Raw genomic sequence first — 13111 nt, 5'->3', positions numbered from 1 at the left:
AATTTTATCCTATCATTAGTCTTTCCATTATCGCAAGGTGTGGCTATTTTTCTTTGATCTTTTCATTGCGATATTCATAGTCGTTATAGACATAGTACTATAGATCAATCAATGACACAAGTTTTAATCCAATCCTGCATTTACCTGAACACCTGCAGTTAATAGGAATAAAGAAGTAAATGTACGGTTTAACCCTTACCATGCTAAATTTCTATTATGGACTGGTCCATCTTCCAATTTGGGCAGTACCATTTATCATTTGAAGGGGTGTTTACTAAAAATTTACTGACTGAATAGCGAACAGTGTAGACCATGATCAGACTGCACGGATGTGCAGGCTGATCTTGGTCTGCACTGGTCGCAAAGGCAAAACCAATCGCCGCTAGCAGGCTAAGGGTTAATACTAAGTGATAAGTCATTTCCTTGTAATGTCATTCATGGTAAATACTGAAGAGTTGTTTCTTCTTTTTCTGTATGATGTGTGATATGGTATAAATATTATGTCTAAATTTCAGCCTAATAGTGGATCTGACTTAAAACATTTTCCGGCATGTATTTAACAATTTTGTTTGCATTGCGATCAGTGTTCCCCGCAATGATCCATGTATAATTGGGGATTAGATATTTATCAACGACTTGATAGGTAGGACTATCTGCAAGAGCAGCTACATGTAAATTAGATATGAAGTCTTGGAAAATCTTAAATAGTATGCTTAAAATAAAACCTTAAGTATAATATTAAGTCTTATATGTTCGATATCCATACCAGCAACGCGCATAATTTTTTAATTGTTTGTCATAGTCCTAAATTTGAGGTACTGTCTCTACATGGTAACTAAAATTTAGGACTATGAAAAACAATTTAAAAATCATGCTGGTTGCTGATATGAATATCTAGTATATAAGACTGAATATAATACTTAAGGCTTATTTTGATCAATTTAAGCATATTATTTACGATTTAGGTACTATCTCTATATGGTAACAGCCCGCCCGCTTAGCTCAGTAGGGAGAGCGTTGGTCTAAGGAACGCAGGGTCGCGAGTTCGATCCCCGGGCGGGGCGTATGTTCTCCGTGACGATTAGATGAAAGACATTGTGTCTGACATCATTCGTCCTCCGCCTCTGATAATTCACGTGGGGAAGTTGGCAGTTTCTTGCGGAGAACAGGTTTGTACTGGTACAGAATCAAGGAACACTGGTTAGGTGAACTGCCCGCCGTTACATGACTGAAATACTGTTGAAAAACGGCGTTTAACCCCAAACAAACAAATCTACATGGTGACATCCTTCATAGTCAGGAATCATCCGATAGCAAACCTCGATTAATATCTTCGCAGGTAAATCCTTGATTGCACCAATGCCATGATATCTGCGATAACACACTCGTATCGATCCTTTAGTTATTACTACTCATTCATTTTATTAAAACCATTCAATTATAGTGTTATCTCTTGTCTTATTAGTTCTATATGCATGTGTTCTTCATATATTTTGTTTATATACTGGGCGTCATTGAAAAGTTACCACTTAATATATACCTCTTTAATTTTTATACAATATCGACACACTTTTTCATGGCCTTGCGCGGTCTATTACTTATAGACCCTGTCTGATCATGTCTCCTTACCCATTTCATGACTGCCAGGTAAGAACAGCGCATACGACGTACAATTTCACGACATGAAAGTTTGACGTTAACCATGCCAATGGCCCGTTGGCGTTGATCGTGCCTTAAACGTGGCATTCTTAGCAAAGATATTCTGTTGCTTTTTTAACGTATTTCTTTTAGTCTGTCGACTTTCAAGCGCGATGAATTATTTGCGATTGAATTTTCGTACATGTCGACATTGCTCGAAAAAGTCATTTTGCACGTGCAGCCCGTGCCTCAAATGGAGCTCATCGAATTTGACAAATCTTTACACAAGTGACGTCTCAGTTGCGTCAAAAATGTAGTCGTGTTATGCTTTTAACACAGTCAAATGCGATTTTAAAATATAAGGGCCATTAGGGTGGTTAATATTTCAGTGACGCTGAGTATATTTATGTAAATAACTAACATGTTCGTATATAGGACTGACTAACATGATATAACAATGTAGTAAAGTATTCTTAAAAACAAAGATAACGGAACTCTTTACCTAAAGTGATTTTACCATATGAGCCGTGCCATGAGAAAACCAACACTGTGGGTTTGCGTCCAGCATGGATCCAGCCAACCTGCGCATCCGCGCAGTCTGGTCAGGATCCATGCTGTTCGCTAACAGTTTCTCTAATTGCAATAGGCTTTGAAAGCGGACAGCATGGATCCTGACCAGACTGCGCGGATGCGCAGGCTGGTTTTGATTTAAACATATTTTATTCCTTCCTTTTTGTGACAGCATATACAATGTACATATACAGAAAATATACAAAACATTCTAAGAAAGGTAAAAGGGTTGGACCACAAGTTCATATAACATTAGTAGTTCGGTCCGTCCCCGAAGGTATATTTAAAGGAAAATTTTATATTATAGATCCATGCTGGTCGCATTCCCACTATGTTGGTTTTCTCATGGCGCGGCTCATATAGTTTGCATGTCCTAGTATTTCTATCCTTAGAAAGAAAAACGTCTTCAATAGGTAAGTTGTGGCTAATGAATTTAAACCAGTAAAATCAGATGTAGTGGTATTACTAGATGTTGAATTACTGTATACAATCTGCTGTAAGGGTACGATAATTCAAACGTGCATATACTTAAATAACTTGTGTTCCGTCCGATCATTGAACAGCATTGTCTGTACGAACAGAGTCAACAATGTTTTTAAAACAATGTAGGAGAAAGAAAACATACTGTTCAACTCAAAATTTTGACAAATCAAGTTCATTCAAAGAATGGCCAGCTTTCGACACGATTGGCACAAACACTGTTACATGTCCTCGAACATCATTTTGGAGTCAGAGACAAAGCCCAAGCATGGATATCGTCATATCTAAATGACCGCAATCAAATTGTATACGTTGATGGTAAGTTGTCGAGGCCTGTGTTAATGAAATGCAGTGTATCTAAGGGATCAGTACCTGGTCCAAAGAACTATAACATGTACATTTAACACGTTGGTGCCATATGCAGACGTCAGGAACTGCTTCGTCATTTCTACGCCGATGACTCTATATTTAAACCAATAGAAGCTGTGGCTAGAAAGGGGGCTTAGCACCGCATTGAGAGGCAACGTTATTCACGTCAAAGCATAACTCCAAGATGTCTCGTTGAAGGTCGGTGACTCTGTGATAAAATCTACAAAATATATCACGAATCTTGGTGCAGTATAAGACAGCAATATGGATATTGAACAGCAAGTCAACTCTGTGTGTGTCAGGCTAGATATGCACAACTACGTAGAATAGGTCATATCAGATGGTACTTTATTAGTGATGCTACAAAGATCCTTGCCAATTACCTGGTTACCTCACAGTTAGAATAGTGTAATGCGTTGTTTAGTTGTATAATTCCAAAGAGGACAACATGTCAATGACGCGGCAGTTCGTTATCACTTGGACATCCCGTCATAATCACTATACACCGGTTCGGAAGGAGCTCCACTGGTTACCAGTGAAATATAGGGTACAGTACAATGTTCCGACCCACACCTTTGAGGCCCTCCTTTCTATATAAGGGATATTAGAGAAGTGTATAGACCGGCTAGAAAGCTTAGGCCGCATGGCAGTCGGAGATTTCGTTCACTGCTCCCAATGTTTGGAACCTGATACCGCTAAAGCCCACTCTTTTGTACAACATTTCGTAAACCGATAGGAGAAAACCAACATAGTGCATGTGCGCCCAGCAGGGATCCAGACCAGCATGTGCATCCGCGCAGCAGTCTGGTCAGGATCCATACTGTTCGCGCTGATGCGCAGGCTGGTCAGGATCCGTGCTGGTTGCAAACGCACTATGTTAGTTTTACTCCTGGTGCGGCTTATATATTCTTTCTTTTCATGTTACTGAGTAGAGCATTATTTTTATCCAAGGGTCACTTACTTTTTTAGATTATGTATAAATGTTTGTTTTGTTTTGTTTGTTTATCTTTATAATGCAAATTATTTTTTTAATGTGAAAAAGCATATTTTTGTTTTGAATTCGTAATTCTATATTTTTTACAATATATTCTAGAAGCATTTTAAAAAGTGTACATGAACTTAAAAAAAGTGCTATATAAATGCGTTGTACTAGTAATAATAATATGAAAACATTCCTAATCCACACCAAACGTAATTTATATGATATTAAAGACGTTTTGTTCAACACTTCTAAATATCTTACCACTCCTAGCATTAAAAACTTGGCACCAATTATCTGTCATTCGTTTTTCAACCCACAGAGACATAGACGCAATTCAATGCTCGCAATAGATCCTCAACTTTGGTGTTGTTCTCTGTTTAATATTATGAGTACGTTTACAATATTTCAAAAATTGAAATGTACCTACAGAACCAACATTTTCTTTACCCATACCTCCAGTCCATGTATATAGAATAATAAGTGAGACCATAGAAATATAAAAGTACGACCTTAAAAAAGTCAAATGTATTTTTGTAAAATAGACTCCGAACACATAATTATCGTCGGAGTCCTTGATTCGCGGCCATTTTTGTTCGCTTACTGGTCACGCGAGATTTATATACACCCACCTGAAATAACGTCAGCACTTACTACGAATGTTACTTGACCGTGACAATCTTTCTAATGACAAAAAATGCATTTTAAGAAGGCGTATGCATTAAATATTAATGTCATGAAAATTTTACCTTAAAATCGCGCTATTCCCTAAATATAGCTCCACTCGAAATTTTCATTTTCACGTTTTTTATATGATAATTATGATAGACGTTATGTTCAAAAATACTAATTACTAGTATTAATTTTTACTACTGGTGATAAGAGTACGTTTAAAATAATTCAAAAATTGAAATTTATCAACAGTATCAACATTATCTTTACCCCATACTTCCAGTCCATGCATGTAGAATAAGAGGTGAGACCACAGAAGTAGGCAAAATTTGTGGCATGCAAATAGGAAGCTATCTGTTTACAACAGTAAACGTGCCATTTTAGCTTGATCAACAGAATCTTCTTTGTTTTATCCAATTCACCATTAGATAAAATCTGGACATCAAACATGTAAAATTGTCAAACATTTCTAAAATATTATTATTTACGTAAACAACATGGATTGTTCCTTTAACGACATAACACATGCAATATATTGCTCACCAGTCAAGGTCAAAAATGCACAAAATAATGCACAAAATAAATGTTACAAGTTACGCTTCAGTTTTCTGGGCCTGTCATTTTACTTACTGACATAAGTTTTATACATATATGTTATTTGTATACATTTATGGTGAAAAATAACAAGCAATAAGATGACTTAATTAATCTCTTTAAAACGATTTCCTTATAAGACTTTACAAGTTATCTTCACGTAATTTGTGGTTGCAGATGGCTACAGGCTGTGAAATAGGTTGACCGCAAATCACTTATTGGTGACTTAAATACGTGCAAGTTTGTATGGTACTTGCACAGAAAATCGTTTTCATTCTATAAAGGTAACGATGAATGCTAGTAAAACACAAATGGCGTAGAGGACGGAGGACGGGGCGACGTGTGTGTGTGTGTGTGGGGGGGGGGGGGAATATATAATCTTCCTCCCAAAATAACATAAGCTTTGAAGAAAATTTTCAACCGACTGTATTATAAGTGTGCAATATTTTAGTGTTCAAAATGCAAAATGGCTGCAAAGAAATATATAAATAATCTTAAGAAGTAAGAAGAATGAATAATCAGATAAGAAATGACCTGATTAGCATATTTTGATAAAGTAATTCAGTTATCATTCATTGCATTGTGTTATGTCATTTACTTGTCAGGATATACCAAGTTAGGGTTCGAGACCCAATACGAATAACACTCTCAAAGGTTATTACATTTTAATCTGTGTGATACAAGTGCAGCGACAATACTGAATACCTGACAATAGAATATACCTTGTATATAACACAGTAACAATAACTCAATGTCCTAATAGTGTAACTGATGCAGCTTTGTTGTGTCCCTTGGTATGTATATAATTCAGATACACAACACATTGAAGACGGGTTTATATAATAAAAATATTAAGGTAGTCCTGCACCGACCTCACGCAAGTTTTCATAATGGGAGTCTATGGGAAAATCGCAACTTTCATAACATTTTCGCGAATAGAATTTTTTCTACAATGTAGATTTTAATAAAACTTCTCACAGTCTGTTTGGCTATGATAAAAGTGAACCGCCTATTTCAAGCAAATTTTAAGACATTATTTTGAATTATTTAAAGTGTAAGATGTTCTGATATCATATTTTAACTTTAGAAAGATAGTATCAGTGCCATTTTAATAAATTTACTCACTGGTTGCCATTAATTCATAAACTGGTTTTCGTTTCTCCGTACGCCGAATCCAGGCATTATTCTACGTTTTCCGGATAAATAACGTTACGCCATGACTTATATTCCCAGTGCAAATGAGGTGTTACATCTACCTACCTACCAACCTACCAACCTACCAATAACGTCAATCCCCACACGGGGATGTAAACATTTGCGCGAAGAATTTGGGAACCTTGGCGAAACGCACAGCAGAAAAACGTAGTATAAAAGGACGACATTTAAAAAAGCAAAATGTTCTGTGTAAAATAAACTAGATTTCTGAATATGAATGTACGGTACGAGTACGGGTACGACACGGATATTAGGAACAACGTTTTCTTACAGCCATTGAGGAAGCTCTTTACACGTTCGTTTGAGCGCTATTTGCAAAACAAAAAAAGGAAAGAAAACAATGTTGTAAGTAATGAGCATCGAAATCTTTCTTGAGCGAATTAAGTTTTGATGACATTGATAAATATGGCGTTAAAACAGCGGCAGGTCTATCCGATCTGACAAGCTGTCAGATGAAAAAAAATCGTCAACAGGTCACTGAAATTGGTAGGGTATGTACACTGGCACAAGAACCGCAGATTTAGCTTTGAGTGGCTTAATATTTTTTTACATTTTTTTTTTTGAAAAGGAAATACCTTATTTCAACTTTATTAAAATATATGAAGGAAATGGTGTCTTCTTATTTATTACGTGTCTACCCTCTGTTCTTATATTAAAACAAGGTAATAAATGGAATTCGACATCGCCCCGTTTCGCCGGTCATAGCTGTCCATAGAAATAAGCATTACATTATATTAACAACGAAAACAAGAAATTCCCACCGAAGAATCCTATTTTGCAGAAATTAAGCGAATTTTATCGCTTTCGGAATTATTTAGACCTCGATAACCCGTCTACTTCCGCTTCTACTATAACCACATGTGTTTTCCCGCAATTTGTTAAAATATAAACAAAACGCAAAATGATGGAGAAAGATCAAGCGCTTGCATTCAGTGCCGTTTCGGCTGGTCACAACACACTGATATGTGGATATTTCTCGTAAAATACATCGCCACTCAATTGAAAAATAAGAAAAAAATCTTTATTATGCACAAATGGTATCAGTAGTTTGCAGTACCACGAGATAGGAGCCACAATAGTTCAATAATTCATGCATTTCACGTTCATCAGGGATATAAATAAGCAGCGACCCAGCAGCCCATGGTCCCTTGATTTTGGGATGGGCCCATAAATTGCTGGAGAAAATGCCCATATACCTAATGTTAAATATATATTTTTGACAGTCTGTGTCCCTTAATAAAAATAGCTAGTTTATACTGTTAGCATAATGGAAAAAAATCTTTTTACATAACATGTATTATTCCTGATAGAACAAGTGAAGAAACTCCCAAAGAGGAGGCCCCGTGCATCACTGAGTTTTTTCGGTAAAATCTCCAAATTTGAGTCAAGTTGGCAAAATTTTGCTTGATGTTAAGTCGCCACATGGTTGAAATTATTGCCACTTTCCTGAACTTATAGCATTTGGCGACAACGTCGATTGAAGGTCCTGCATTCGACAATTAGACTACTGCAAGTGTACATATCATGTTGAACCGTTGTTGTGGTATTGTTCATTGGGCTATTTGTCATTTTCTAACCACTTGACTGAAAAGACCACATCTAAATATCCTAAACTGATCAATAAAATTGAAATGGTAAGTTGAAATATTCCATAGAATTGTGTTTACACTCTAGCAACATCTGAAATAATATTTTAATGATTCTGATGACAATAGGGTACCATTTGAGCCATGCCATGAGAAAACCAACATAGTGGGTGTGCGACCAGCATGGATCCAGACCAGCCTGCGCATCCGTGCAGTCTGATCAGGATTTATGCTGTTCGCTTTTAAAGCCTATTGCAATTAGAGAAACCATTAGCGAACAGCATGGATCCTGACCAGACTGCGCGGATGCGCAGGCTGGTCTGGATCCATGCTGGTCGCAAACCCACTATGTTGATTTTCTCATGGCACGGCTCATTTTTATTCTCCACCGAAGGTGGAGGGATATAGTTTTGGCATTGGCCGTCCGTATTTCCGTCCGTTTGCCTGGAGCCATATCTAAGAAGCGGTTTGAAAAATTTGAATAAAACTTCATATACTTAGTCACCACTATAGAGAAATGCAGTCCGTCAAATTTCAGTCAGATTTGCCCAAGTAACACCAGAGTAATGACCTTTAGTAGTTTCTAGTGTGAACTATTTAGGGTATTATAAATATGGCAACTTGTGACATATTTGAACGCAGTAACATTTATTATTTCTTCGATAACCTGTTCTTCAGTTATCATAATAATGGTCCATAATAAGGAAATTGTAGTTAATAATACATAATTATTCTAACATTTGAACTGATAAATCCATTTCTTTCTTACCTTTAGCTGGGCTGGCCTTCTGGATGGTCGATATGATCACTTACGCTGAAAATGACGACAAATGTGATACAGTTCGAAGAAATGTGTGTGAAACTTCCCTTGTAATAATTGATGAAGTATCAATGCTGTACACGAGAGGGTTTGAACTTTTTGAACTGGTGTAGATGTGCCCGCAAAAATAACAGTTACTTTTGGGGTCTGAAATTGTTCTCTGTGGAGACTTTTATCAACTACTCCCAATTGTAATGCTAAGTACCATGATGGGGGAAAGTTCTGCTTTCCGAGCCAAATATTTGAAGATTGTATCACACAGCGATTTGATCTGACTCAAGTCATTAGACAAAGTGAAAATATTTTCATCAGGGCAGTGAGAGAAACAGCTTCACGGGGTGTGTAAGATGAAGTTGACAGCTTTTTGAAATCCTTGCCTTGACCACTTCAGCCAAACCAAAATACTGTACATTTATTTCCAAAAAATGTAGATGCTACCCTTTTCAATAATGATTGTCTGACAGAACTTTACACGGAAGGGAAAACATACAAAGCTACCAAAAACATTGGTCCAAATAAGAAACTGAAAAATTTTTTAGCACCTTACTACTTGAATCTAAAAGTTAACTGTCCTGTGATATTATATAGAAATTTAGGTGGGAAAATAGTGAACGGATCAAGGAGAAATGTTACATCTTTGGAAGATGATTTGGTATATGTAGACTTTGGGGAAATTGGAATACATCCGATCACACGTCATCTGTTTTCAATATACAGTGCTGTTTCTAAAAGCAATGTAGCAGAAAAGAAGTAGTTTCCTTAGCTTCTTGCATATGGAATATACAATTCATATGTCACAGGGAATGACTCTTAATAGTAAAGGCATTCTTCAAGCTGGACAGTTATCAGTGGCTATAGGTAGGGCAACATCATCTAGTGGCCTAGCATTGTCAGACTATAGGAAGGGACTCTATCCTCAGCCAGAGAGTGGTATTACTAAATTCTACGGAAAAGAAAATGGACCACTCTGTTATAATTTCTCTTATTGTAAAAAATACACCAGCCTTGCATTCAACCAGCAGCAGAAACTGAAAGTCAAAGTCTGTTTGACTCTGAAGATTTTGATTTGATGGAGTTAGATACCGTTGAAGAGATACTAGTATATAGTGACACATAGTTCAACAGAATCTTAAAATGTTGTTACAGATACAGAAATATCAATCAAATCTGTCAGAATTTTCTATTGTTGGCAACACAAAAGAATTAAAGAGAAGTTAAGAACTAAAGAGAAGTTATCTGATGGTCTGGAAAAAAAAACAATTGCAACTCCTAAGGAATTGACTTCGATTTTATCAGAGCATCACCTCTCTGTTGTAACGAATGTATTTCCAAATTAGCAGTGTTGTTTGGTCCTCAGAAAATAACAAATGACCTTGTAACTGTGGCTTGTGAAATTGTTTTGATTTGAACATTTTGAACACTAAAGTTGCTAATATTGCAGGCTAAGTTAACTGCTTCCAGGAGAGAGTACTTGGACCAATAAAGGACAGATTTCTGAAGCTGGAAAAGCAATGATAAGGTATGCTGGGAGATTTGGGTAGCAAAGGTTAGAAATCATTACTGTTCTGTACTTCTGAGAAATATAAGGAACCCTGAAGTTTATGCTCAAGATGTGGTTAAATCTGCCCAAAAGAAGGTGGAGTACTTGAATTAAATGGTAGCAGATCTTGATGCCAGGGACATCCATGACAAAACTCTTGAAGAAATAGAGAGGAAACAGAATGATCAGTGTATAACTTTAACTATAACTGATCTTACTTATCAGGTTTTTAAACCTTAATGACAAAGTGAATCATATTTTAAACACAAAAACTTTGAAATGTTAAAAAGAAAATATTTTTGAAATTACAAAACTAAGAATTGAGGAAGATGATATTTTACCAATGTTGTTTCACGAGCTTTTAAAGAATACAGACAATGAAGATGATGCAAGTACTTTGTATTCATTATACAAGGAAATAACTTACAAATATTGAATGGTTTGTCACAAGCAGTTGCTTAAACATACAAAAGATAGACCTTTTAATAATGCATAGTTAACAGCACAGTTCAGTTCATGATCAGACGGCTCAGGTCACAAATCTGTTATGACATTCAGCCTGAACTGTGAATATTTAATTAATGTTACTGTTACAAATGCCAATCTAGTTTACAGATTTTCTCAGAGAACTGATTCTAATATTATTATGATATTGCACCTAAGATATAAACTGGCTATATTCACATTTTAAAAAAAAAATAGAATTTCAAAAATATAATTATATCAAAGCATAGGAGCTAGGCTACCATAAAGGTTAAGGTTAAATTTCATCAACTGATACTGATAATGGAAGGTAGGATTTCAAAATCAGAAAAGTTCTGCTAATACTGTAAAACTACCAACACAAAAGTAGTCTCAAGTCTTATACATTTTTGGACAGGGGCTGATTGGTCGAATAACTGAATGTATGAGTACATTTCACTTCAGACGCAGCATTGCTCTTCTTAGAAATTACATTTTGACATAATAAAGTGGCATTACAGCATACTTATACTGACAGTGGGATTCGAATTTTAACCATAGCATAAAGTTCTCTGTTGACAGAAAATAAACTCTATGACATCATTGTTCACCCCTGCAGGAGTAACACTTTATTTTTGACTGAAAATCCTGTTTCTACATTTATGGGAAATCCCACGGCTCATACTAATGAGGTCATTAAGAGTTACTATGCTTATTAACATTTGTTTCTTTTGCAGGAGCAGATGCAATGGAGACTGAATTCAAACAGTTGTACCATTTTTCCAACCATGATTCAAAATATACAAGACTTTGCAAACGTGGATCACAAACATCAGCTATTGGGCGGCGGTCACGAAATAAGTCAGTACATTGCACCAATAACTCAATACTTTTATCAAGGTATTTACTTCTTTAAGCGTTACTTTGTATTTTGACATTAAATACAACATATCTTTAAGTAATACTTCTTCGGCCAAATGATTTCTCATTTTAGAAGTTTTGTTCAAAAAGATATGTTCATTGGTTACATTTGGATGAACTCGTACTGGCTTATGACTTCTATCCCAATTAAAAGCTTGGATTCAGTAATCCCACACTATGTACTGATCATCAGCCTATAGCTTTCTTGTACATGATTTCCACTAGAATGAATATTATTTCGGAGTTTTTTATATTATGGGAATAATCCATTATAAATATGTTAAGTTTCTGTTGGCCTACATGGATTCACTGTAGTAACATTCCTTGCAACATCTTCCTTATCTTTAAAGTGCATGAGCTGAAGGGATCTGTTACTGCTAGCACCATTTAAACATATATAGTCAATGGTAAATTCATATTTAGAAAGCTTACAAATTGAATCTCAAACTGTCATATATAATTCTGGTGTATTTGCACCTAAAGTTGGAAAAAAATTTAAATGGGAATCTGAACCCATCACATGATAGAAAGAGAAATTGCGATACATGGGTTGCAATTCTAGTTTCATTTTTATGAGTATTCAATACCTATATATTTTCTGCAAACTTATCAATATCAACTAAACCATAAAACTCATTTTTAAATCGTCCTGAATGGCCATTTCTCCAGTATCAACCCCCATGTTTGTCACTGCGTAATCACTTAGATTCATTGAACATCCATAAAACATGTTATCATTTAATCCAGGATGTTGTTCAACTTTGCAGCAGATTTTCTAATGGAGGATACAACTGATTCTGAGAGTGGTGTAACCTTGCGGGCTTCTGCTCCAGAGAGTAAGGGCAATCTGTATGGCATCCCTCTCCCACCGTCTACTTCTCAGTGATCCCAAACCAGGTGCACCACAGATATCACTTTGAGTTTTAAGTAAGGTCATCGTTGTTCGCTAGCACTAGGAAACAAAAACGTCAGTATAGAATATCGTTGACTGAGTTCATCAATATTGTGTTGGGTTCATGTGGCCTTTTGTTAATAGCCTGATGTTGACGAGTGAAACATACATTTGAGAGACTTGTAAATGACACCATACTTGTACATTATTTTTGACAAAAAGCCGAAGTTTTGTACTGTTTTCATTGCCTTGCTGACTCCACTCTTAAACGATACTGAATTTAGAAGTGTTGTTTTAGACTGAACCTCTTTTCCATAACACATCTTTGCTTGTTTAACAGTATTAAAATATTAACTCAGTATTGAAGCTAATA

The sequence above is a fragment of the Mercenaria mercenaria genome, chromosome 14, assembly GCF_021730395.1.
Source record: "Mercenaria mercenaria strain notata chromosome 14, MADL_Memer_1, whole genome shotgun sequence".
NCBI lineage: Eukaryota > Metazoa > Mollusca > Bivalvia > Venerida > Veneridae > Mercenaria > Mercenaria mercenaria.
This window is presented reverse-complemented; position numbering follows the sequence as displayed.